The sequence below is a fragment of the Suncus etruscus genome, chromosome 4 (genome assembly GCF_024139225.1).
Source record: "Suncus etruscus isolate mSunEtr1 chromosome 4, mSunEtr1.pri.cur, whole genome shotgun sequence".
NCBI lineage: Eukaryota > Metazoa > Chordata > Mammalia > Eulipotyphla > Soricidae > Suncus > Suncus etruscus.
Window position 1 is genome coordinate 126992165 of NC_064851.1, and position 23495 is coordinate 127015659.

A 23495-nucleotide genomic window follows, 5' to 3' on the forward strand; every position below is an offset into this window, starting at 1 on the left:
CTTCTGCTAGGGCCTGTGATAGCAAGCCTGGGAACTACTCTACTTTGGGAAATATTGAGTGTTTCTATGGAGGTGGTCCAAACAACTTCAGGGTTGGAAAAAGAGCAAGATAGGGAAATACTTAAAAGTGACCTTTGAGAACAAACACTACAGACGATAGTAGGAGTTTGCAGAATGGGCCAAATTCCACATTTCTTTGACTCTTCTGTAGCTAGATTTGACTGAGAAGCCAAATAATCAAATTAAAATCTCTGCAATTTCCCAGGGCACTGCCTGAGAAATCTTAGTTCTGTTACAGAAAAAGACATTCATGAACAACTTGTATAAGGTCATTTGCTTCTAGAAGTAAAAACACTAATTCCAAGTGATTTCTCTCTTCAAAAGTCTCTCAGCTCTTCAATTTGTGTCCAACTGCTGTGGTTCCATCAGAAAGGGGTCTGTGGATTACTAGGAAGAATACCTGCCTGGCACCACCTTGGGTTACCAGGGTGCAGGGAGAGATGGAGACCTCTGAGAAGGAGCTGGGGAGGGGTCAGAGAACACAGATATGCCTTGAGAGACTAGAGGGTCTGAGTTGCCCGGAGTGGGTGGGGGGAACAAGGAGGTATGGAGGGAGGGCTTAGGAAAAAGAGGATGGGAAGTGGAGCTGCGAGAAACTGCTGGGCTGTCCCCGCTTGTCCTTATGGCCCTCCCAGGCTACTGAGGGGTCCCACTCCCCACGTGCTCCCGCCTTCAGTGCAGCCTTTCCTGAGCCCCGTTGCTTTCTGCTTCACCTCTGAAGGACTCTAGGAATATCCACAAGGGAACTTTCCCCTCACCTACGGCCTTGGAGAGAATCACCCACCTTCCTGTCGTCATCCTGTGAAGCTGTATGCGGATCGGCTGGGTCAAGGGCAGAGACATTGGGTCCACGGGTTTGGGGGACTGAGACTTGACAGAAGATGTCCCAAGCAGAGCCAATCGCTTCTTCACCCAAAACTAAATTAAACTGTGTCCTGTGCATCCTCGGAGCTTAAAGTTAAGAATCATAATCTTAATTAGTGTGAGAAATAGAAAGCCTGTCTCAAATACAGGCAAAGGTTGGGAAGGAGGGAGGGGGCATTGGTAGTGGGAATATTGTACTGGTGAAGGGGATGTTCTGTTTATGATTGAACCCCAACTACAATCATGCTTGTAATCATGTGCTTAAATATAGATTTTATATATAAAAATAATAATATAAAAATAATCGTGTCCCAGTGCTTGGGTCTCTGTCTGTAGTGTTAAGTGCAGAAATCATTATCAGTACTTCTAGATGTCTTCAAAAAGAAAAACATTAAAAAAAATACCTGGGGCCGGCGAGGTGGCGCTAGAGGTAAGGTGTTTGCCTTGCAAGCGCTAGCCAAGGAAGGACCGCGGTTCGATCCCCCAGCGTCCCATATGGTCCCCCCAAGCCAGGGGCAATTTCTGAGTGCTTAGCCAGGAGTAACCCCTAAGCATCAAATGGGTGTGGCCCGAAAAAAAAAATACCTGTCTGGTACCCAGCATCCACAAACAGGGCTTCCCAGGAAGACAGAAAGATGTTCCCAGAATATGATTTAAGACCTGTTTTGTGACCCTGGGAAGAAGTATACTTGCCCAAAGGGACAGAGAATATACTCATAAATAATTATTATATGTGTTTTTTCCATATGAAAAACGTTTGGCCTTTGTAAATTAAAATTTTTATTGGTTTGTACATAAAAATACCTAGAGTCAATAGCTATGAAATGAAGGATAAGATAAATTAAGGATAGATAAGTTGTTTGTGGCATAAGACCAACTCTAGGCTCCAGGCAAGCTAGATCGTCCAATCCAAGACATTGTCTGTAGTGCCAACACACTTTTATTTTTCTCACAGTCTCTGTTGTTAGTATCATGTTTCTGTATTAAAGATCCTGGAATCTGCATATCCTACATTGAACTCAGGGCGTGGAGCGTCCTCTAGTTTCACCTCACAATTAAAGGGCAATGCAGGAAGCCCTGTCCTGTAAGCAGATCGTTGTTGTTGTTAAGTCTTCTCAGTGTTAAGGGAAGTCTCTCGAGCAGGTCGATGTATGAGCAGTGGTAGGGTCTTCCGTGGTAGAGGATTGCTTTCAGGTGATGTTACAGATAATCCTGGATGTTTTGTGGATGGCTTCCCTGGTTCAGGAGTGAATGGAAAATGCCCTTTCTTCTGAGGCCTGTGTCAGGTTGTTATGTCAATGTTCAGGGTGTAAGGTCCCTTTGCACTACAAGCCAGGAAACTTCAGGGGTAGGGTCTCTTTGTATTTAGGTCAAGGTTAATTCTTTCCATGCCCCTCATATTTTGGTGGGCCTATGCAAACAACAATTGCCACTCTAACACCATTTTTACTGTGCTCCTTTGACTCTAACCCTTGAAAAAAAAAACACTTAAAATTTGAGGTTAACTTAAACTAATATGTATGTACATGGAAATGTAAAAAATACTATGCCTCTAATGTTTAAGGAATTACATAAGTTTTATGGCTTTAGATTGCCTTGTGTGCTGTTAAGAAATATTATAATGTGTTACAATCTGGGGACTTGAGGGACAAAGTAATTGCACATGGATTCTGTTTTATTTATCTTAATGTTCTTTGGCTGAAAGTTCAAAGTTAAAATATCAACAAGGGGACTTCTTCTGAGAATTATGTTATGGGTGATTGTCCTTCCGCTGTAACTTTACCTTGTCCTCTTTCTTTGCATCTTTGTTCTCATAATTAAAAATAAAAAATTAAAAAAAAGATAAGTTGTTTGTGGGGTTTAAGAAAATTTTAAACATAAATTACTTTATTTTAAGACCATGTATCACAAAGCTGGCATAGTTGATCATAATATATTTGTTCCCACGTAAGTTAGAACTAAATTATTTAAAAAGAAAAAGGAGAAAGAAAGAAAGAAAGAAAGAAAGAAAGAAAGAAAGAAAGAAAGAAAGAAAGAAAGAAAGAAAGAAAGAAAAGAAAGAAAAGAAAAAAAAAAAAAAAAAAAGAAAAAAAAAAAAAAAAAAAGAAAGAAAGAAAGAAAGAAAAGAAAGAAAGAAAGAAAGAAAGAAGAAAGAAAGAGAAAGAAAAAGAAAGAAAGAAAGAAAGAAAGAAAGAAAAAAGAAAGAAAGAAAGAAAGAAAGAGAAAGGAAGAAGGAAGGAAGGAAGGAAGGAAGGAAGGATGGAAAGAAGGATGAAAGGAAGGAAGGAAAGAAAGAAGGAAAGAAAGAAGGAAGGAAGGATGAAAGGAAGGAAGGGAGATAGAGAGGGAGGGGGAGAGAGGGAGGGGAGAGAGAGAGAGAGAGAGAGAGAGAGAGAGAGAGAGAGAGAGAGAGAGAGAGAGAGAGAGAGAGAGAGAGAGAGAGCCAGAGCAGCACAAGCTGTAGGGAATTTGCATTGCACGCACTAACCTAGGAACAGGGTTCAATCCCCAGGTGTCTCATATGGTCCTCTAAGTCAGGAGTGATTTCTAAGTGCAGAGCCAGGAGGAACCCTTGAGCATTACCAGGTGTGTCCCAAAAAGCAAAACAAACAAACAAACAAAAAAAAAACAGAAAAAGAGAGAGAGAAAGAAAACAGAAAGCATTCTGCAACAAGAAAACTTGTGAAAATTATTGTATCTCATAATATCATTAGTGATTGTCAGAGGCCTAGTAAGCTCTTGTTGCTAATTGATCATTCTATTACTTCTGTTGTTTCTAAAGAGTAGGTGACTTGAAATAAATTGGTGTTTCCTAAATTGGTGTTTCCTACAGGGATGACAATATTTTTTTAAAAATGGAGTTGTTCAGTTCCAAGAATTCAAGTGCTGTTTTAGTAGGATGTGTTTTAGGCTTCAGGGTTTCCCAGAAATATGAGAAGGGGAGAAAGGAGGATGTCTGCACTGACTTCAAAATGTCCTGATGAAGCTATTTTAAATACTAGAATACCTGGAGTTTTGGTCAGATTGGTGTAACATATACACTCACAAATGAGTATGACTATTATTGCATTTAGTATTTACAACAAGCAGAAAGTTATCAGAAAGGGGCACATTCCTCTAGGTTTAATGAGGAGGAGCAAGAATAGGAATTAGAGTTTGGAGCTCAGTTGGGGACATGCACTTGAACTTAAGGTCATACTCTCTAAGATTCCCATGGGACTTCTATTTTAAAGGTCCAGATATGGATCAAGCAGATACAAAGTGTATAAATCTGAAACATGGCAACAGGGGACATCAGAAACAGAGTCAGCCTCTTCATAGTACATATACTCTGCCATCCTGGATTTTAAATTATAGAGCTGATCCTGCAATTTTTTTTAAGAAAGTTCCCATGAGTTCTTTTGATAAGCCAACTTGAATTCAATGGCATGCAATTAAAAAATCTCGTCAGGTACTGCTAAGGTTAGCACTTTTGAAACATATTTATAAAATGTAAAATTAAATAAGTCAACAAACATAAAACTTTAAACATAGGAAAACTGGCAGTACAATTTCAAAACCAGAAATCTATGTTCCTATTTCTGCAGACACCAAGAAAAGAATTCCTACTGACCACAATGTTGGAAGACAACTTTAAAAGGTCATTCAATTGTGGTCATTTTAGACACAAAATAATTCAGATGCATAGAATTTTAGAGCTTGAAGGGGCCCAGGCGATTATCAGAAGAAAGCCTTCATTTGCTCATGAAGAAACCGCCTCCCATCCGAAAGTGCTTTTCCCTATTGCATTAAGAGTTAACAGAAGATCAAAAAGCAGGCATTCAAATTTGTCATCAAGGGACCCTTTTAAATCAGAGCTGGCAGCTTCTCAGAATTCAGTTTAAGAGAGACTTTCTTATGCCTTAGTGCTAGGCAGAACAGAATCTTTCTTCACAATACATAGAGCCTTTATCCTCTTCATGCACAATGCTATGCAAGGGCCTGGCTTACTTATGTAGGCTAATGTATTTTTGAAGTCAAGGTCAGGAATGAGTTGTCAGCTTGGCCTGTGTTTCTCAGCAGTGCCTATCAGTGGTCCTCAAACTATGGCCTGCGGGCCACATATTGTATTTGTATCTGTTTTGTTTCTTCATTGCAAAATAAGATATATGCAGTGTGCATAAGAATTCATTCATAAGTTTTGTTTTTTACTATAGTCAGACCCTCCAATGGCCTGAGGGACAGTGAACTGGCCCCCTGTTTAAAAAGTTTGAGGACCCCTGATTGGGAGGCCATGCTGCACACATGAGACTTTGCTGAGTACCCTGGGTGGGTTCTACAAGTATCACTCAGAATACAAGGCATGAGCAATGAGGAAAAGAGGGTCCTGGATATGGTTTCACATATAAGAATGTAAGATTCAACTTAATCCTATACTAAGTTCTCCCCAGACTAAGGAGTTTCTTTTTCTTCTACTTTTCAATAAACTTTTTTTATTTTTTAAAAAATAAAATAAAATAAGATTCTTCCCTCTGCTTTAGAATGCAAAATATTTTAAAGAAAACTGCAAAGAATTTTATTTGCTAAATAAAATAGCCTGGGACTAGTGCAATAGCACAGTGGTAGGGTATTTGCCTTGCACATGGCTGACCCAGGATGGACCTGGGTTCAATTCCTGGTGTCCCATATGGTCCCCAAAGCCAGTAACAATTTTTGAGTGCATAGCCAGGAGTAACCCCTGAGCACTGCTAGGTGTGGCTAAAAAAAAAACAAAAAATGGTAAACAAATAATGAATAAAATAAATAAATAAAACTGAGAAGGGTATGAGTCTAAGAATAACCCACTTGGGGCCAAAGAGATAGTACAAGGATTAAAGTTTTTGCATGCTGCTGACCATGGTGAGTATGCCTGGCACCATATGTGTTCACTTGAGCACCACTAGGGTCACTTCTGGACAGAGTTATTAATAGTCTCTGAACAATGCTGAATATGGCCCTCCAAACAGACAAATAGAAGCCAGCATCCACTCTCCAATTTCTTCCTGGTAGGTAATGTTTGGAAAGAACAAGACACACCAAGTGAATGTAAATCATTGATTTCATACACTCCAAATTTTGGGATGAAGTACATAATAATTTGTTTGGAAAAGAAACATGTCTTAGAAGAAAGGAGAGGATTTCCATAGAGAAAGAAATGTGGAAGGAGGCATCCTAGATAGGAAGAACCACTTTCAACAAAGGCTTTGGGGAGGGGGGCTAGGGGTGAAGTGTGTGGCATATTCTGAGCAGCCTTCAGGAAAATGGCTTTAAAAGGAACATCTATTTAAGAAAAAAGTTTGGAGAAGGACTTGGGAAAGGCAAGCTCAGGTCACATTGTGGGGGAGACAATAATGATGGGCCAATGTTAACTTCATTTTTCAGGCAGTGGGAAATATTTGAGGATTTCTGGGCAAGAAATGGAAATGATCAAAGCTGTATTTAAGGAAGAAGAAATCTAACAGCAGTGTGTGGGCTATAGTAGACAGAAAGGAACTTTCTTTTCTGATAAAATCTCAAATCTGTGCCTTAATCTCAGACTAAAATTCAGAAGACAAGCCCTCCCTCCCTCCTTCCCTCCCTCCCTCCCTCCTTCCCTCCCTCCCTCCCTCCTTCCCTCCCTCCTTCCTTCCTTCCTTCCTTCCTTCCTTCCTTCTTCCTTCCTTCCTTCCTTCCTTCCTTCCTTCATTCCATCCTTCCTTCCTTCCTTCCTTCCTTCCTTCCTTCCCCCTTTCATCCTTCCACTTTTCCATCTTTCCCTCCAACCTTTCTTCCTTCCTTTCTTCAATTCTCAAAGCTTACTCTGGGTCTATTCTCAGGGACCATTCTTGGGGGTGCTTAGTGAATCATATGTGATGTAAGGGATGGAACCAGAGTCAGTCACATGCAAAGTCATCTTAATTCTATCTTCTACTTCAAACACTGCTCTTTTCAGTAAATCTGTCTATGGATCTATAGAGGTTTCTCAGGAAGCTAATCCAGGTGCTGAAAGGACATTCTGAACATCCATAATGTGACAACAAAATGTGCTTAATACAACTTTATTACATGAGAGATTCTGGTTAAAACTAAGTGTGTGTAGCAACATCTATGGTCAGAGAAATAGTACAGTGGTAAAGGCACTTGCCTTGCATACAGTCAGCCTGAGTTTGATCCCTAGAACCACATATAGTCCCCTCTTCCCACCAGAAGTGATTCTGAGCACAGAGCTAAGAGTAGTTCTTGAGCGCCACTGAGTATAGCCATAAAACAAAAGCAAAAAATCCAGTGAAGTCCCACATGTGCTTTCCTCAATGGTGTCCAGTTCCTGACCTCTATCTTGCAAAATATTAATCATTGAAACTGAATATTCTTTCTTGCAAGAAGGGGGACTTACCCTGACCCCACCCATAGCTTCCTGACAGATGAGAAATACTCTATACCTGTCACCTGATCACCAGAACCTGCTGCAATTCCACCACATATCTCCCATCACACATTCACAGATGATGGGCTGGGTTCAAGCAGAAGAGAAGAACAAAAGACATTCACACTTTACTGAAAAGTCTGTATATATATGTATATATAATAATATATACATATATAATGTATATATAGGGTCCACACCTGGCAGAACAGGGGGACAAGGGCTGGGTCTCTCTCTGCAGGACTAAACCTAGGTTGCTATTGCTGTAGGGCAACATGTCACATTTCCTCAGACCGAAGGGGGGTCTTGAGTTTAAGAAGCTTAAGAAGCCCTGATCAAGACCACATGTTGGTCTTGGGGTTGGGGTCACTTCTAATTGTCTTTCTCTGAGGTCTGACTACACCTGAATTTCATCAGTCTTCTGAGTCAAACATGTGCTTCAATACAAGTGTATTTTAACCTTTTCCAACTGTAGCCCCTGTCTAATCTTGTTTTCTTTCTGGCACTCATACCCCTTCTACAACCTCCCCTCTACACTTGTTATTCCCTTGTTTCATGTCATAGTTTCTTATTGACATGATTTTTCACCAGGGCTTCCCTTGGAATATGGCCACCAGTTGAGAAACACTAATCTAATAGACATTTTACCAAACTGGCCAAATATTTGGCAATGCTGTCTATTTGTCAATAGTATCAAAAGACAAACATTTTAACTTCCTAAAACAACAAGACTTACAGAACCTGGCATTTTACCACTATATTTTAAATCATCTTTTTTTTTTCTAACTAGCTTCATCCCATACATTTTTTATGACAAGTAAATTTTCTTTCTGATGGAGTTTAGTAACATCTGGTGTGTTGATCTTTAAGCCTAAAATGAATAAAAAGCGTCTTTTACAAGCATACAAAATAAGAAAGAGAGAAAGAAAAGGGGGGACTTGTTTTTGTTGTGGGCACAGAACTATAGCCAGTATGTACACTGGGTTTAGAAAACAAGGAGGTCATGGGTCACAGGCCCCAGAGCAGAAGTAAAAAGATGAGGAATTCAGGATAATGAAAGAACCTCTTCAAAGTCTTGTTTCTTAAGCAAACCAGTGCTGCAGTAACTTCAGTTTTTCCTACTCTTCTCTTTCTTGGTGTGTGTGTGCGTGTGTGTGTGTGTGTGTGTGTGTGTGTGTGTGTGTGTTTACATGTGTGCATGTGTGGAGGCAGTTGTGGGAGGAATGACAGAGGACTCCTTGGCCCATTGCAACAAGTTCTCCCTGTCAGCATTTCCTCTCCTTAGCCCACCATTGAGAAATTCAAGTCAGGTGATGAGAGCTTTTTTGGCACATGCGCAGAGTCAGGGGAAATCACTGCTCACTGAACTTTGCTGGAATGTTTAAGAAAGTGGTTTGATTTGATTAAAAACTCCTTCCTCTAGGAAAGAAGCCAGATCAGTGGGGAGCTCGATTACTAGCAGATTTCCATAGGGAAGCATGCAGACAAATGATGGGGCTTTGCTACTACCAGGCCTAGAAGAGCATTTAATCAAAGGGAGCTCTGAACCTTTTCCAGCCCCAGTAGTCGTGGGAACTCTGGCTGGGCTCTGAGCACACCCAGTCATGGTGAAAGGCCATGTTAAAATGATGAGTTAGCTAAATTCTGACTGAGACTTTCCGATTAAACAAATGAACTAGACACACTTTCGGGGAAAAAGTGGTTGGTCTGTTAGAGACAGTGTTGGTCTGTTTGAGACACTTTTCTGCTTCCAGTTCATGACTTGCAATTCTGGTGGTCTTTTTTTTGTTTGTTTTGTTTGTTTGTTTTGCTTATTGGGGGAATACACTCAGATGTGCTCCAAGGCTATTTCTGTCTCTGTGCTTGGGGGAACATGCAGTGTCTGGGAGCAAACCCAGGCATCTAGCATGCAAAGTATGTGTTTAGAATGTTGAGATCTCTCTTAGATTTGTAATTGTGTTACATAGAGTGGAGGTAGAAGACAATGAGAAGGGCATTGAGATAAAAAAAAAACCTACAATTCTTAAGTTTAGGCTTGGCAAAGTCCTCCCCATGATGACTACAGTTTTCAGGTGGTCTTAGAGTAGTATGGTTTTCTCTCCTGAGTGGACTCTCTTTGACCCCCTACAAAGTTCTTTGCTGCAGACAGAAACAAAGTACTGGTTTATATTTCTGATTCATATCAGCAAATAAAGAAAATTATGCAAGCAAAAACTTCAGTTACAAGAAGCATGTGTAATCACAGTAAATTTTAAGAAAGCTGGATGTTTCAGGAGCGATCCCATAGAATGAGAAATCCTGAATAACCTGGATAGCCCCATTTAGAGCAAACACCTGCTTCTCTTGTGCCAGGGTCACCTCTTTGATGCAAGAGTCTGATACTTCAGTTCCTTCCAATAGTTCTCTCCTTCCACTTTCTTCCATTTCTTTCAGTTTTCTTTTCCATTTTCATTTCTCTGCTCCAATCCTGTAGGAACAAATTTCTACTTAGACCCCTGGTGTTTTACCATCTAACTAATGCTGTTCTTCATATATTTTTCTGAATAAAGATACAGTTGATCTTGTTGTTTATAGAATTATGTTCTAGGAAGTCACTGCCAATCCCACATTAATAAATACTTTGTCCTTGCTTGGGTGGTTGAGTGTACAAGATCACTAACTGGGGAATTTCAGACAAAGGTTTTTATCAGCAGCCACTGGTTCTGCATTTTACAGAGCAATCAATCCATGACTCTATACGTGTTTCCATTTGAGGACACCTTATTAGTAGATACCACTGATTGGTTAACAATTTATAAACAGTGTTTTGTGGCCAACAACACTGCACCTAGTGCATTACTTATCACATAAATTTTATTTGATTTTCTTGAGAGAAGGTTAAGGGATTAGGAGAGAGAAGGGTGTTGGGCTCCTTTCCCCAAATTTACTGTATTCAAGGGTTCTGGTATCAGGAGTACCCCACGCACTGCTGATACTTGAAAATGATTTGTGATGCAAGGAGTCAAATTGAAGGTTGTCTGCTTGCAAACACAAACCTTATTTCTATGGTCTGTCTCTGGTTATCTAATACATATTTTCTTTACAATACCATCACAGTCTTTATGTGCTGTGAAATAGTACATAGCACTTCAGCACTCTGACTACAGGCCTTTTAAAAGACAAACTCTGCAATGAAAAGTCAAAACATGTAAAAAAATAGATTGGGTCTTATATCTAAAGAAAGTTAAGTTTGTTCTGAGAACAGCATAGAGTAGTTTAGATTGGAGATATCCCTTGAAGTGGGGAGATCTAATGCTATATGCTATCTTATAGATTTTGTGGGCAGAGGAGTGGAGTGCAGGAATAACCTGGATGTCATGATTTTATCTAGTCTAGGAATAATATTACAGGTTTTTTTCCAAAACAATGATCAGGTGAATCCTATAAATGTATTTTTTCTCCCCATCTTAGCCCAAGAAGCTTTCCTTAGTGTTTCATTATAGGTTTGTCTGTAGCAAATTGTTAATAGCTTTAAGGATTTTTGTCCTGTGGTTTCCACAAAAGAGCAGGAATAAGTAAAACAAACTTGGAGATTTGTCTGGATGATCCAGACCTTTGTCCTAGTGGCCTCACAAGGTCTGAACCAAAGTAAACTCAGATTGGTTAGACAAATTTACTGCAAGAAAATTTATGTCTTTGGAACTTCACTGAGGATCCCAGATACTGAACTAACTGTGTTCACAACACCCCTGTGCTGGTTTCATCTGTTAGATATAAATGGGAAGGGTGTGTATATGTGTATATGTGTGTGTGAGTGTGTGTGTGTTCATTTGTGGTATCTGAACAGTATTCACAAACTTCTGTGTACACTGGGTGGATGGTGGTCCACAGAGCCTGCTTCTCAGCCATGGGATCTGGGCTTGGCTCATTCATGCCAAACAGCTAGGGTAGCATGAGTTTGCACATGAGCATGCACAGCTGTCCTATTTATGGGTGGCCTTTGTTCCCTTGGAACCCTCTCCCATCACTGTCACTGTCAAAAGTTTCCCTCAGGTGACGGCAACCTGCGACTCTTTTGAAGCTTTGCTGTGGCTCCCACAGCAGGGCCAATAGCAGGGGGGCAAGTGGTACTACTTGGTGTCAGTAGACAACCACAGCATCCCTGTCCTAGCCTAGCCTCCTCCCTCATATCACAGTGTGTGATGTCACTGAGAACACGCTAAGCATACACCTGTGCTCTGGGGAAGAGGAGACTGCTGTGAGGGAAAATAAAAGTGCTGACACAGGGGACACAGAAAAATAATGAAAAAAGCAAATTAGAGAAAAAAGGGAAAAGGATAAAGAAGACAGAGAGGACAGAGAGGACTGGAGTAAGAAAAGAGAGGGCTTGCAGTGTGACTGTTACTGGAAGTTGGGCCAATACAGTGAGTGGAGAACAAGAGTCTGAAAGAGAAAAATAAGGCAGCCAGGTAAAACAAATTAACAAAGGGGCTGTAGCAGTGGCGCAGTAGTAGGGCACTTGTCTTGCACAAGGCTGACTGAGGACGGGCAGCGGTTCAATTCCCCGGCATCCCATATGGTCCCCCAAGCCAAGAGCGATTTCTGAGTGCTGAGCTAGGATTAATCCCTGAGTGTCACCAGGTGTGGCCCCCCCAAAAAAAACAAAAAAATTAATGGATACTAATTTTTGTTGTTGGTTAAGCATGGGAGATAGGTCCTTCTGTATAGTGACACTGTAGAAAAGTTATGGCTATTATATAAAAAAAAATTGTTTTTGGCCCACACCCAATGACACTCAGGGGTTACATTGATCATCTCAAAACTACTTCACTTTACTTTTTTATATAAGAAAAAAATTCAAATTTAGAAATAAGGTAAAGTCAAGATAACTCTAATTTAATGGTACAGGATAATGTGGGAGACTAAAGAATGCCTCCTGAAAGATGTTCTGATCCAATCCTCCACCAGTGACTAGGGCAGCATACATGGTTTAAGAGATTTTGCAGACTTGATGCTGAGATGAGATTATTCTCAGTTGCACCAAGTGGCCCAAAGTAATGCAGTGGGCCTAATAAAAAGGAGGCAAGAACCTGTGTTTTAGAGAAAAAAAGAGTAAAGGATAAAAGCAGAGACCAAAGAAGAAACAAAGACATAGTGGGACAAAATTGTGTGTAGGAAAGGTGTATTTTCAGAGGCTGATTTGAGAGGGTCATAAAGAGAAAAAATTTTCCTCTTAGTCAAGAAGTTCTGCAGTAAGTCTATTTATCTCTACCCATTCTGCACCCTCCTGGGAAACAGCCTATCCCAGTAGCTGCAAACATCAGTCCAAATGTCTATCAACCACAGTAGCTGAGGATGCAATCTAATCTTATCTCTTCATTTGCATTTTACCTATAACAGTCTCTGCTTAAGACATAAGAATCTCAAATTCAAAGTATATACTTTCCTGTTCAGCCAGGATGGTAGGGTTTGCCATATGGCCTCTAGCGACAATGCATGGCCACTTTAATGCTTTACTCATAATCAATGTTTTCTTTATTGAGTACAGTCTGCCCACTCCAATTAAATATAAACTGGAATCTACTCTGGGAGATGTGGATAGTAACAACAACAAATCCAAATTATTGAGGTGTTTAATTCCTTCCTCCTGATAGTCCTCACCTTAAACTCTAAATAACAAAGTCCCCCCACACTATAGTAATATTGTATTTTTCATTAATACTGTGCTATGAAGAAAGAGGGTCGAACTAGAGTCAAGGTTATGCAGGTAACTGCTAGAAACTGAAACTGACCAGTGTTACTCCAATCCCCCTTTCTTCCTGTGTAACCTTACCTGATGGTAAGACCTGCCCCATTTCTGGGATGAGTCTTTGGTAGGTAACAAAAAGATTGCCTCGGGGCAGGAAGGGAATTGAATCAAGGATGGAGCAAGAGAGATGGGGGAAGAAGCAGCAGGAAGAGTGCTGGCAGGATGGAGAGTTATGAGAGACAAATTTAAGTGCAGGGCTGATTATGGATCCAACGTAAAAGGTTATGATAGAAGCCACACCTGTTGGCTAGGGCCCTGAATAAAGCTGATGTCTTCTGAAACCTGACTGCTGGTGAGTCTTTTCCTCACCACCACCCTAAGACCCACTGGCTGGAAGGAAGGGGTTGAAGGCATGTGGCCCCAGGCCAGCAGAGAAAGGTCCCTCCATTCATCTCACCATCATCCATCACCATCTAGGACTCCATAATTAATGATATTCTACAACCAGCAGTGTTTCTCTCCTACAGCCTCTCAAAGAAGACTGAATTTCTTTCGACTTCAAAAATTCAGAACTGAGAGTCTTGCCATCATTTTTCTAAAATAAAATCTTTATTTAAGGACCATAATTACAAGCATGATTGTAGTTGCATTTCAGTCATAAACAGAACACTCCCCTTCACCAATGCAACATTCCCACAACCGAATCTTGTCATCTTGCTTTCTGATACTACATTTGTAATCATGCATTTCAATAAGAAATAACAACAATGAGGGACTTGAGCTACTAAATTTTAAGGGGGTACACCCACCTGTGTTCAGGAGTCACTCCTGGCAGGCTCCGGGGACCATATGGGATGTTGAGGATCTAATCTGGTTCAGCTGCATGCAAGGCTAGCAACCTACTCACTTTGTACTATCATTCTGGTATATATATATATATATATATATATATATATATATATGTGTGTGTGTGTGTGTGTGTGTGTGTATGTGTATTTATATATACATATAGAAATAGTAAATTTAAGGTTGTTTTGAGGGACGGTATGATGATGCATTTGATAAACTGCAGAATAAAAAAAAGACCTTTAAAATTGACATGTGCCATGTGAGGTGATTGGAGAATTACTGGGGTAGGTAGACCTCTTGGCACAGATCTGACTCAGCCCCTGACCACTTACATTACATGGGATCTGCAATAACAAGGTCATGGACAACAGCACCACCAATATGTACTGGAGTTCCTGTACCCAAAGCAAGAGTAATGTACCCGGTGGTCACACTAGTTCTGTAAATGTTTAGAAACAACTCCTACCTCACAGAGGAGTCACTCTTAATGGTACTTGGGGGGTCCATATGCAGTGCTGGTAGTTGATTTATTATGTGCAAAACAAAAGCCTTAATCTCTGTACTATCTTTTCAGCCCCTAAAATTTATTTTTTAAATTCAAGTACTAGCTTCTAAATTTTGTATATATATGTCTGACTTACACAGCTCTGAACATGGCAGGGAAACAAATACCTGGCACCTCAATAAGAAAACGGACATAGGAAAAGATACAATGCTGGCAAGAGAGACAGGCAGGGAACTTGCTTTTTATGTGTCCTACTGGGGTTCAATCTCTGGCACTGAGCTCTGCCAAGAGTGATTCCTGAGCAATGTTTAGTGTGGCTCAAAAACAATTTTCCCAAAGTTAATTAAATGGTTAATAAAAGGGATTAAATTAATAAAATGACTCCACAAAACTTTTGAGTGATAAAACACCATTCTAATGTTTTTAGTGATATCTTCTTTCATGAGCCAAACTAACTCTCTTCAAGGGGGTCAGTTGTGTGAATGAGCCAACATTTCATAGGAAGGTAGGATCACAGGCCTTCCTGCTCTTATCAGAATGTTGTGTTAAGACTTATGATAACCATATGGTGTTTCAAATACTAACAGAAACAAGTCAACTAAGGAACATAAAAAGCAAATTGTTATAGAAAGGAGGAAAGAGGGGAAGTATTTCAATGAGCTGTAATATGACACAACTGTACTGTCAAGGGTTTATTATCTTCTAATCTTCTTAATTTAACCTCCACTGGAAAAGGACCTTACAGTGTATGCTATGAGAATTTTAGGGCTTTGAATTCCTTTCCATCTGCTCATCAGTTCTTAATACTAAGATCAAATTTACACTATTATCACGTGCACTGATTGTGACCCAATTTTGTCTGCAGATATCTTTGAAGCTTTTTGATATTTTGATATTTGAAGGTGATTGGTTGGGATTAATCTATAAGGTACATCCAACATCCACCTTCACCTAACACATTAGTTCATCTAAGATGTTTAAAGAAGAAAAACCAAAATTCGATATGCCATAATTGTCCAGATTTCCAATTTCAAAATACAGAAGATGTTGATGTGAATAAAACTTTTAGTTACATGCATAACTTCACACACACAGGGTTTTGGAAGGGTGAAGAAACAGGCCTGGGGAGTCTTGTTTTTGTGCTTTTTTTCCAGGGTGCTAGTTCCAAAGAAGGAGTTTCTTTAGCAAGATCCCTGGAGATGAATTCTTCTAAGTTGTTCTCAGTGTTGTATAGCTGCCCTCACCATTAAGCTGGTCCTTCTTTTTTTAATTGCTTATTTAACTTATTCACTTCACGGTGATTTACAAAGCTATTCATAACAAATTTTTGGGTATTCAATGCTCCCACTCCGAGTCAGCTGTCATGTCAGCAGCCCTTAACCAGTGACCCAAGATTGCCTCCTTCTCCCCACCTTACCTCCTTAGAAAAATAATTATTTTTATTAAAAATGATTATAATTTGTGTCAAATGATTATCTCTTCTGGTTATGATATGCAAAGTTACTTCACCTCTACATTATCAAAATGACCAAGATTCTTTACCAATGTGCTCATATTATCTCCAGTCTACCTTATCTCCTCTACACCACTCCCCTTATTTTTTGGCATTGTCATTTCTATAATCCAGGGCCAATATTTTTATATCATTTAATAACTTTCATCCCCTTTTCATGTAGCTCTTTAGATTACAGATAAATGAAACCATCAAGTATTTATCCTTTTCCTCTTTAAGTCCTTCTGTATCTTTCTGCATCCTTTTCCTTTCTTCTAAGTCATGGTCTTTGTATTGTGATAGAAACCACCAAAGTATATGCTTATCCATTTTGGCATATCATATTTAGAAGTAAACTTAACATTTTCTAAAAGAACTGGAGTCCTCAAGTTGAACACTGTTGCATTAAATAATATTACTTATAAAGTCCCGGTGGTGGATGGAAGATGGATGAAGAGGCCTTGCTCAGCCTGGCCTGGTGCCTACAGCTCCTGTGGCCTGGCAGTCTGTAGGTATCAGGGTGACAGTGAAGAAATTATCCACAGACAGTCAGATGAAGTTTCAGGAGATATCCAGCTTTTATTACAAGGCACTAATCCATGTTCATATTCCTCACATGGCCTTTAAACTAAGCAGCCTCTCTGCATCTTCTGCCTTTATCCTGTGTCTCCTCTTTACCTGCTGCATCTTCCTTGCTGAGTCTGTCCCCAATACTCCTCTTAGGCCACTCTTAATTACCAACCACAGACCCTTTCCAGTTGTGGGAGGGTCTGACCATCCAGGTAAGATTAATATTTGGCTTTGGGGAGGGATAACAGCATAAACGCATGCTACATCCATTTGCTGTAAAGATTGCTACTAAGTTTTTCAGGTTGAACTGAGGTTTTTGGGCTATACCTGTAGAAACCCACCTGAGCACTGAGAAGCTGTGGGACCACAGGGATGGTCCTGCAACATGGCCCTGCTTGTTAGTGGCTCTCTTTCATGATGGAACATCAGGTATTTTTTCAATGTGAGAACCTGGGTGAGTCTAATGTGCAGGAAAGTTCTTGGGAACCCACACAGAAAAAATATACCTCTATTTTATTTTGTCTCAAGTTATTGGATCGAAACTTAACACTTCTCACATCTTTTTTATAACTTTATAACTTTCTATTTGTAAAGCAGATGACCTCTTTGTCATGATTTTATTGTTCTTTAGGATTCTAATTTGTATTTAATCCAGGAAACTTTTTCCAGAATTCTCCCCCACCTCCCTAAATGCCTATAAATATACACTTAAAAATAATTTTGAAATTAACTTTACTATCATGCTAGTTCTCTCAATAAATTAATGCATTTTTGACACATTCATTCTATATTCATATGAATGTCATACTTTTAACATTTTGAAAATATGCTTTCACAGACTGTGAGAAATCAAAAAAAAATATGTGAGAATACCAAATTTTCTTGTTTCAAAGAGCATAAAGTGAACTTAAAGGGTTACTGCAGAAACTATGGTAGTGAGACGAAAGCACCACTATTGTGAGGTCTTGTAGGTTATAATTGGGAGAAACCTGTCTTTGTACAGCTTCTTCTCAGGCTTCATTAACAATCTGGACTTCAGGCTGCATGTGATCTTGAGACCATCTTAAAGTCTCTATTTTTTTTATTGGATAAATAACTCCAACAACATCAGATCATTATAAAAGCTGTTTCCGTCTAGAAATGGAGCATTAGGCCATGTGGCCAGCGCCTGACACCAACTACAGCAAGACCCAGAAACCTGGATGATGGATACTATAGAACACAGCACTTTCTTTATGATGGTAGTGCTACCACCAAGCATTTCTTGAAAGTGAAGGGTGACATTCAATGGCCAAAATGAGCTCATTTGCTTTCAAGAAACAAAACTAAACTTAAAAAGGATGGAAATTTCATCTCTAGAGAAAGCACAGCAGCCTGGGGGCTGTTAAGCTGACGGTTTACATTTCACATAAGGGAGGAGATACCATTGTTGGTTTGCTTTCCCTTTGACCTTTCTGCCACTCAAGTTGTCTTTCCCTCTCATTGATAGCCTGGGCCTGGCTTCAAATTACATGCTGTGGAAGTTAAATGGGAATTAGTAGGCTTTGCATTTCTTCCCATAATTATCTCTCAGCGGGGCTGAAAAAGTGACACTGGGTGCAGATGAAAAGATTTGTTGGACATACAGGAGTTGGCAGCAAAGGCCAGGCTAGCTGACAGCTCTCCCTTGCTTGACCCTCAGCTAGTTCATACACACACACACACACACACACACACACACACACACGCACGCATGCGCGTGCACATAAGTGGACATGCCACTTAGGCCCCTGTGAAATGCTTCCCAGTTCTGTTGAGGTTGAGATACTATTACAAAGGCTTCAACTTAGAACTGGGAGGAAGTCAGACGCAGTTAAGCCAAATGATTAAGACACTAAAGAGATTGATTTCAAGAATTAAGTACCTCCTTTGTCAGTGGATCCAACTGTGAGTTGAGAGAGGAATGATCACCATGCAAGGAATTTGACCAGATAAAGAACCAGATAGGTAAGGTCTCATTTAGGGTCACTTGGAGGTTATGGGGAAAATAAGTGAAGCAAGGTCACATCCATCACTCTAGAGAAAAGCAAAAATGAACAGCATTATGAACATTATGAACAGAGCAGGCTCAGCTGCTCCTCATTGGGGTGCATTGTGTAGATGAGTAGATATTTTTTACTTACCAGGATGACACATTAAATTTATTTGGTCAATGATTTTATAAACTTTTGCTGATAGGCTACAAATTCCAGAACATTTTTTCAGTGCAGATAAGTAAGATATATGTTCATTTTCAAGGCTCACATAGTCATAGCAATTTACATAAATGCTCCTGGTGATAGTTACATCAAGTATGATGGGGTTCTAGGAACAAAGACTACCAGGTGAGATTTGAAAAACATGATTATTTTTCATATATCATATCTGCTTCTTAATTAATAAGAAACCCTACTTTAGGACATTTAGAAATGAGAAATATTTCTTGGGCCGGAGTGATAGAGTAGCTGCAGGGCATTTGCCTTTCACGTGGCTGATGCAGAACAGACCTCCGTTCAATCCCCAACATCCCATATGGTCCTCCAAGCCAGGAATGATTTCTGAGTTCATAGCCAGGAGTAACCCCTGAGCATCACCAGGTGTAGCCCAAAAAACAAACAAACAAGCAAAAATATTTCTTACTAAATAAGAAATAAACTCTTCCCTCTATTCAAAACTATATATACTGATAAGTACAGAGTATTTCAATTCTTCATCCATACATTGATGGCTACTTAGTATTTATTTTCCACTGGCAAATACCACATCAGGAAAAATTTTATTTTTGGTTTTTCTTTACCAGAAGCAAGTCAGGCTCTAGAAGGATTTGACTGATCCCAAAGAATCCCATGAACCTGGGGAAACCAAGACACTGAAGAGGAAGAAAGAAACTCTACTTCTGTCAGGAATCCAAAGATCTTTGATTATTTATAAGCAATTCCTTCCAAGTAAAGGAAACAGAATTCAGAAATAGAATAGATTGTGCTTTGTTTCTGGGAAAGGGAGTGTCTATTACATTCTTTGAGTGTATTCAATTCTGCTTTAGAAGCAAAGTGTGCCTATTAGAGACTCAGAACTCTGAAGATGGGGGGGGTATGGTGTGGTACTAAGTTAAACAGTATCCACTGTAAACATCCCAATTTATGTTCACTTGGAACCCTACTCAACCTTGCTGATTGCAGAAATAAAAATAATATATTTCTGTAAATCAGGTTAAATACAATCAAATGTGTGCATGCTGAAGAGAAATGAGGTACAACCTTCATGACCATCTAAATACACATTATATAATCAGTACTTAGAAGTCTTGAGAGTGCAGTCATTTGGTGACATGCACTGTCTTATATAATAAAGTCTAAAGTAGGTAGACAAAGCTATCATGGCTCACAAGGTCCTCGGTGAGTCCCTCAGTGAGCTGCTCAGTGGGTAATTGGTCTAGTCTGCTCATAAAGAGTGTTGATGGACCCTAGGAACCAGGAGAGAATGGTAGAGGGGAAACAATGAGGCAGAGTAATAGAGAATATTTGCATTTTATGTAACCTGGTATCCAGGTAGTGAGATCCAGTCTTTGTATACTTTACCTTAAACCTGTTAATCAAACTCATCTCTTTTCCCTTGCTTATTACTGTGCCTTTTATTATTTTGTTTATGCTTTATAGGAGGAGCACACCAAGCATTTCTGGGGCTGCTCCAGTTTCTGTGTTTAGAAGCCACATCCATGCAGTGATGAGAGTCAAAATAGGATTGGGCATATGCAAGACAAGAGCCTTAATTCTTATATTACCCTTCTAGTCCATTTCACTATACATTGGAGGTGAGATAGACCACACCTGGCTAAGTCAGTACTTTCTCCTGGCTCTGTGCTCAGGGATCACATTCCTGACATTGCTTAGGGGTCCATTTGCAATGCTGAGAATTGACCTCAATTGGCTACATGAAAGGAGACTGTCTTACCCACTACTCTATCTCTCTCTGGCCCTCAATACACACTTTAAATTAATTATATAAACAATTATGATTTTTATTATCAAAATACTGAAAGCTCTATTCCAGGAAGTGTAGATTAACTTGGCCTGTACTACACCGAGAAGAAACAATGTAATTTCCTAGATTGGTTTTCCAAGGGTATTGATTTACCTGGTGGTATTTCTTAGAAGTTTATTATCTTTGAGCAAATATTTATCAAGGATTGACTGTGCACCCAAGGCACTGTGCTAGGTTCCTGTTGAAGATTGCTAACCATGGAGACCTGGACTCTCACCTGGCCAATAAGAATCCTGCAAGGAGAAAGATAATGTGCTATGCAACATTACTTCTATGTTTGTGAAAATGTTCAGAACATAACACAAAGGCAGGACATATAATCTATTGTAAAGCAGTCAAGGAACACTTTTTGAGAGAAAGATATTCATACTGCAACATAAATGAAGTGGCAGAGGGATGAAAGACATTCTAGTCAGGAGGAATAGAATGAATAAGGTTAGAGTAACCATCGGGTGATTAATGATTATGGTAAATTAATTTTCAAGACACAAAGCCTAGGGGAGCCTTAGTTTCAGGGGTGCCTTATATTTCACCCAGAAGGAAACCTGTAAGTAGGTCTTATTTTCAGAGGATATCTTATTTGGGGTAAACAAGGTAAATATCCTTAGGAAACTGTGGAAGGGTTTTGTGCAAGGAAGTGGTATAGAGTGAAGAAAGATCTTTCTGTCTGGAGAGTGAAAACTAAGTCTGAAATATCAGTGGAAGCAAAGAGATCTATAGGATAATATTGTAGAGACCAAGACAAGACACTCAGTGGATGGCAATGATCCCCAAACCTGGCAGCTTCACTCAACATTCCATTCCATTCCATTCTGTGGTGTCTGAAGCTCAGGATGCTTAGAGCACTGGTTCAGGTTCAGGATCTCTGGTTAAGTGGCACACAGACTGTGAACTTGCGGAAGATGCACTTGGCATTTGATGAGACACTTTTAAGTTTACTTCTGCAGCTGAGAGGCAAGAGACTGCGGTTTTCTCCTCTTCAGACTGCTCTCTGGATCTGTTCCCACAGCGACTTCTCTTAGAGGGAAGGTCTGTGCGAAAGAGAACAAGCCAGACAAAGTGGTAGGGCTTTATAGTCTCATTTTACAAGTCACAGTCCCTCATTTTCACATAGTCTATTGGTCACACAGAATATCCCAAGTTCATCACTTGCACTGAATCCGGTGGTAGCTTCTGAGTTCGTTATGAGAAATACTTGAATTGGATTTAGTGAAAGTGTGTAGTTGGGCTCTTCAGAATGATATAGACCAGGGAAGTCTCATTCCCTTTTCTGTCCTATGTTTAATATTTCAATGTTTATACATAAAATATGCTTAAATATAAATATATAATGTATGAACATTCTCAGAAACAGACTTGTAAACTGAGAAGCTTAAATAAGTAACATTTTCTATTTTTATGCTATTTTTAAAAATGCCATATAATTTTCTTTTTCTAAGAATACTATTTTCCTAGAGATAGTAATGAAGTTATTTCCCTTGCATGCAGCTACCCCAGTTCAATCCTCAGCATGACACCGTAGTAGTTTCTGTTGAGCATTACTAATGTTTCCTGAGCACAGAGACAGGAGTAAGTCCTGAGGTGTGGGTCCACTTTCAAAATCATCTTCCCTTTTTAGTACTTCAACGTTCTCACATATCAAAGCCCTGTTATGCCCTTTGTTCATACCAAGTAGATTGGATCTTTGAATAATTCAAAAACAAATGCTTTTTCCTCTAAACATTTTAAATAGCTTCTCGAGGTCTTACAACATTTTGTTGCTGTTGCTTTTGTGCGACACTTAACAAGGCTCAGGGATTACTCTTTTCTCTGCACTCAGAAATCATTCCTGGCAGGGTCAGGGAACAGTAAGAATGACAGTGATCAATCCCCTGTTGGCTGAATGCAAGGCAAATGCCCTATCCACTTGTGCTATCACTCTATCCCTGCCCCTTTTTCTTAGAAATATTTGCCCCTTAGCTAGAAAACATATATTTTAAAATGTGTTATTTATCTATTATAGGAAATAGATCTTTACAATATCTGTAACTAATTTGAATGTATACCATTGAATCATTCCAAGCAAAAAAGTGTTAAACTTTCTAATACCCAGTATAGACACTTATCCAATTTATTTGAAAAGGTATCTTAACAGAAATTTAATTATCAAGATTCTTTCCCTTTTCTGCTTCTGTATCTGAGCTGGTATAAATGATCATAATTACTGTAGCAGAAAAGTCAACTTTGAATCAGGGAATCATTCAGTAAAGATTTTCTGCTCTACCAGGATGCCCCAAACTGCTTCTCCCTGACATGCATTAAAACAAGGGACTTGGTAGCACAATTAGGTAGAAAAGAGAAAGGAGTTTTGGGATTGATCACAAGTTTTCTTTTTATTTTTATTCTAACACAGTAGCTGAGACCTAATGCAGAACTGGGCTCATAAATCAGGGATGGAACATACTCATGTTCTGTATAGATTATTGATTTTTAGTCCTAGGCTCTCTAACCAGAACACAGGCCAGTTTGGGTCAGACCTGGGCACAGAAATTCCCTGAATAACATGAAGATTGCTGTATTATGTGTGCTGAGTTTTGGGATTGATCACAAGTTTTCTTTTTATTTTCATTCTAACACAGTAGCTGAGACCTAATGCAGAACTGGGCTCATAAATCAGGGACAGAACATACTCATGTTCTGTATAGATCATTGATTTTTAGTCCTAGGCTCTCTAACCAGAACACAGGCCAGTTTGGGTCAGACCTGGGCACAGAAATTCCCTGAATAACATGAAGATTGCTGTATTATGTGTGCTGAGTTTTGGGATTGATCACAAGTTTTCTTTTTATTTTCATTCTAACACAGTAGCTGAGACCTAATGCAGAACTGGGCTCATAAATCAGGGACGGAACATACTCATGTTCTGTATAGATCATTGATTTTTAGTCCTAGGCTCTCTAACCAGAAC